The following is a 5,538-nucleotide window of genomic DNA, read 5'->3' on the forward strand; positions in this document are numbered from 1 at the left end:
AAAGGAAGCGATGCAACACTGTCTGGAGAAACCCTGGAACTCGATGTTGCCTTACTCTATATATCGCATCGTAGGTTTAATACTTGTATTCTCCATTAAATAGGGTCAGAACCATTGTTGGTCTAGTAAGATAGCATTCAATCACATCAAGTATAACTCATGAAATACAGAGACCACTTAGGGTCACAGTTCGCAATAACGATGCTCAAGTCTCTACGACTTAGCGTATATCGCGAAAGCCTCCTTAGGGCTAGGATTAGAACATTATGCTCAAGTCTCCAAGACTTGGTGTATATCATGTAAGCCTCTTTAGGGCCTTAATTGAAACATCAAGCTCAAGTCTCTAAGACTTGTTACATTCGTATCTCACGAATCCAAGCGAGAGCTCCTCGAGCTTAGCTTAGTCATGCAGATACAATATGGGTATTTGCCGTATCGGTCTAGTAGTATACCGATCTTGATACCTTTCTCAAGGTTATGCAAGACTTGTCAAAACAATGCACATTTATTCATATATTCATACATTGTTGAACCTAGAACTAATGCATTATTTCGATATTAACCATTCACCCCCTGGTATATAGGAGAAGCTTGAACTTCGACATCAACGCAATGTTTTGGGGGTTTATTATTCTATGTATTTTAGATATCCTAGAAGCCTGATAACCCTATCTATGATAGGGCAGTAGAACTCATACTAGGATAACCCTAACAGGCTATTTCGGATGCATCCACTATTGCAGTAGTGGAGTTCAATCCTCAGATCTTAAGGATAAACCGACCTCCAAACCTTCTGAGTGACGGCAGGTCCCTTGAACTCTTTGGTTCATGATAAATATGTGTCACTCGCAGATGTACATCACAGTCTTCCACGGTGAGCAATAGTCCTGAAGGGGTTTGGTGGTCTAACCATTACTTGTGGGATATTTGAATGTCACTCGGGCAAACCAATGCATTCTGCATTAAGGAAATATGTACCCCAACCCCATTTAGTATTTCAAAGCACAGTAAAACTGTATAGTCCAGAAACTATCATTAACTTTTATTCATATGAATGCTTGACTCTGGTCTCGACATCTACGGCCATCACGAGCATTTCATCTCTTTTGGGTGAATAATGAACTCTGGCACTCCAACCCTTACATGTCTAGTTGTACAACAGTATTTCACATGGGCATGTTGTGATCATCGCAAAAATTTTCCTCTCTTGGTATTCTTTCTCCATCTTCCTTCTCTTTCTCTTTCCAACCTTTATTTCCTCCTTTTTGAAGGGAAAAAATAAAAGACAGAAAGAAAGAGAGAAGAGAAAAGAAAAGAAGAGAAGAGAGAGAGGAACTTTTTTGCGGGGTCTCACTTGACCTTGATTTAAAAAATTTTATAAAATTACTCACCTCCGTTTTGAAATATATTGCGGGAAAATGGAGAGACGGGATTCGCTCGTCGGTACGTGGTTCGACCGTTCTTGGCACCTTTACCAGGGGTAATTGAACCAAGGATCGAATTTATGCCTTTTGCTTTGCCTAAATATTATCTAAGGATTTATCCTAAGTCTAAATGCACAAAGAATCATGCTTGTGCAATGCAAAGATGTATGCTTCTTTTAAAAATGATTTGAAAAAAATCTCCAAGTGTTCTGAGATGAACTTAATAATGGAGTGAAGAAATGGTTTTTAAATGGTAAAATTTAACTTAGAACTTGAGATGGATTTAGAGAAGTTCTAAGTTTTTGAAGTAATCAGAGTTGGGAAAATAAATCTTGATTTTGAAAAGAATGATTTTTGAAGCTGAGATAAAAGGAAAAGGAATGAATTTTCAAAATCAGAAATTGACTTTGAATTTGAATTTTGAACCTGGTTTTAAGAGAAGGAGATAAAATTTGAAGTGATATTGAATTCTAGATTTAAAATTTGAAGTCGAGATGGATTTGAGAAAATCAAATGGTATTTAAAAATAGAAATGGATTTAGGAAGTTCAGATGAGATCTAAAGATGGAATTGGTTTTGAAATCTAGAATTGGGAATGGAATTGGATTCTGGATCCTGAATAAAATTGGATCCAAGATCTGGAATCCAAGATGGAATTGGATTCTGAATCCTAAAATGGGTTCTGGATCTTAAAATGGATTTAGGATCTGAAATCTGAGATCCAAAATAGAGTTGGACTCTGGACCCTAAGATGGATTTTGGATCCGAAGTCTGAGATCCAAAGTGGAACTGGGTTCTGGATCCTAAAATGGATTTGGATCGGATGGTATCTCACGGCTTGTTAGAATGGCTGGAACCACACCGGGCGAATGTTCAGATCCCCCTCTACAATGGATCCAGAGCTAAAGACATAAGGTGACTAAATAATGGATTTATGCAAATTAAACTAAAAAGGAATTCAGAAATGAACCGACGAAGGGGAGGAGAAAGTAAAAAAATGTTGGGATTTAGAGAACCCCATTGTTATTGCACCGGAGAGATCGGTGTTGCTATAAGCAGACCGAAGCACTCAGTTGTGCATTAATGAAAGAAAAAAAAAAGAAAAAAAAATAAACGAAAAGGGAATATGGTAAAGCCAAAAAAGGGGAAAGTAAAATGCAGCAATATAAAAAAAAGGAGAAATACCAGCAGAGAATTGGAGAGGAGCAAAGGGATTCTTACCGGCCTTTTGTAGGGGAAATGCTTCGGAGGGAGGATTTGTTCTTCAGCGTCTTGCAGAAGAAAAAAAAAACCGGGAAGGGAAAAAGAAAGGACAAAGATGATGAAAAACAAAAACTCGATGATGACCTTCGTTGATGAGATTCACTGTGCGCCCTTTTAAGGAGGGAGGGAGAAGGTTCAGGAGTGGGTTTGTTGAGGATGAAAGGTGAAGAATAGAGGGGTTGGTTTGAGATCGACGACGATGAGGAGAGGAGGGAGGCGCGAGAGCAAACCGTTGGAATTTTTCCTCTTTTCCAAAAAGAGGATTCCCCTTTTTAAAAACTTTTTTATAAACTGGTTAAAAAGTGAGGTTTTTAGAAAAATCAACTTAAAAAGTTTCAAAAACATTTGTTTTCCTCGTAATTTTTCCAAATTTTTTGGTTTTTGTGTTATTTTTCCATTTTTTTGTATTTTTAGAATAAAATCTTAAGATTTGCGAGGAAATAAAGATTTAAAATTGTTTTTTTTGTATTTTTGCAAAATATTTACAAAAGGGAGTTTTTTGAGAACTCAAGGCTATTTTGGAAAAAAATTTTCAAAAAAATGGGTTTATATCCGAATTTTTAGGTAATATTCGAGGTTTAAAACCTCGAATTGAAAAATACAGGGTTGTGGATCCAACAGGATACCAGATGGACTGTCTGGGCTTTTTCAAAAATTCACTTTTGATATTTTAAAATCTTTAATTTTGAAAAGTTGGATAATGAGGCTCAGATTTGGGTTTAAAACACTGGGTTCGGTTCCGAAATCGAGTTTAAATGGATTTTGATCCCGAAAATCCGAAGATCAACTGAAAATTAACTTTGATTTTCTCAGAAAATGGAACCAGGGGCAAAAAGGTCATTTTTACAAAACTTTGAAAATTTTGGGGTGTTCACACATGCATATGTCACAATCTCAATGGATCGACTGCTCGGTGTATATAACCACAATGAGCATTGGACCTAGTCAAGGCGCAACAACTACTCTAGCGTACTGGCCCTTATGAGTACGGTGCCCTTACAGGCAAAGGTGGAATGAGCCATTCCAACAGGGTTTCTACAATAAGGCATCATTGTGCCATTCAGGCAAGTCTTCTGCCAAATATTTTGGCAGCACTTCCTTTGCTTGACGGAGGAAGAGGGATGACCCTTTCTACTTTGTAGAAAGTACTTTTCAGAATTTTGACAGCACCTGCTTTCTTTAACAGAGTGATGCTATGCTCTTTCTGAGCTTTGTTGAGCTTCTTCAAAAATTTTGATAACACTTTCCTTCTTTGACGGAGAAAGCATTGCGTTCTTTTAAGCTCGGTGAGCATCTTTTCAAAAAAATTGGCAGTACTTTTTCTCTTAGATGGATGAATGCTATGCTTAACTCGAGGATGAATATGCATCGTTATGCGTACTTTGACTCCATTGAGGTTTGTTGGAACCTTAGGCCTTAGCTAGGTCATGCACAAATGACTTTTTTTTTATGAAAAAGTGGTTTTGGGCAAGAGCAAAGCCTTTTCAATAAGGGCTTCTTTCGTCAATCAAAATCTTGATCGAGGAGCGGCATATAAAATCGCATTGAAGATAGGAGTTGATCTCCATTTGAATGCTCATTTATGCGCTACTATATGTAATATAAGCAGAAGCCTGTGCGATATAGTTTAACGACGTAAATGAAAATGACGGAGAAAACTGAACTAAATAACTTGCAGAAAGCAAATACATATATATTTCTAAAAAACAAGAGCCTTGGCATCGTTCGACGCGATGACAATCTTAAATGCATAAGCAAATTGCAGAAAGCAGAAGCCTTGGCATTGTTCGACACAACGACAATCTTAAAAGCATAAGAAAATACATATATATGTAATATATAGAAAATGGGAGCCTTGGCATCGTTCAACGTGATGACAATCTTAAAAGTATAAGCAAATACATATATATATATATATATATATATATATATATTTATGGAAAATAAAAACCTTTATCGAAAAATATCCAACAATAGTTGCAAGGGAATGCACGTGAACACTGAAGTGTCCTAGAGAGTGTAAACCAAGGACTAGGACTAGATACTATTTTTAAGAATGCATATATTGCATTTTCAACATAAATATCTAACGATAGTCGCAAGGGAACGCATGTGAACATTGAAGTATTCTAGAGGGCGTAAAACAAGGACTAGGGTCAAATACTCTTTTTAGAAATGTATATGATCTATACCATACCACAGAAATTATCAATCACTTGATAGATAGAGATTCACATGCAAACTTACTCTCCAATAGTTGAAAATGTCTTCAGTTGTGCTTTAGTTTGCTTCGAACCTAGTTTTGGCTAAACTGGGTTCAAGCTTTCTTTAGAGAGGCTGAACTTGGTCAGATGGGTTTGACCTAGTTGAAAAAAAGGAAGAGCAGGTCTAGCTACTAAGACCAAGTAGTTTGGACCAAACTGGGTTCAGTCCAAGTCAACTGGGTCAGGTGGGTTCGAACTTAGCTCAAGTAGGCTAGGACCAAAAGAGGTTGACTTGATCAAGCTTGCTTGACCCAGTTGAGCTCAAGCTAGGTCAAGCAGGCTCAGGCTAAGTCAGAACCAGGCTCAGGTAGGCTAGGCTAGGTAGGGGAGGTTTTATAGAGAGAAACAATTAGAGAGAGAAGGGGGCTAGTGATTTTCTAAAAGAAGAAGAGGGGGGCCTTTTATAAGCAAAAGGAAGAAGCCTCCTTAAGCTTCTTAAGGATAAGCCTTGTCCTTTTTACCCTTTTACCCCTCTTATTCAGGATAAGGTGAAGTGGTTCCTTTTGGTGTGAGGCCCACTTGAATTTTCTATAGAATATTTTGTGGGTCCTATAAGATATTTTTTCAGATATTTTTATGTGAGGACC

The sequence above is a fragment of the Nuphar pumila genome, chromosome 1, assembly GCF_984573655.1.
Source record: "Nuphar pumila chromosome 1, dmNupPumi1.hap1.1, whole genome shotgun sequence".
Classification (NCBI taxonomy): domain Eukaryota; kingdom Viridiplantae; phylum Streptophyta; class Magnoliopsida; order Nymphaeales; family Nymphaeaceae; genus Nuphar; species Nuphar pumila.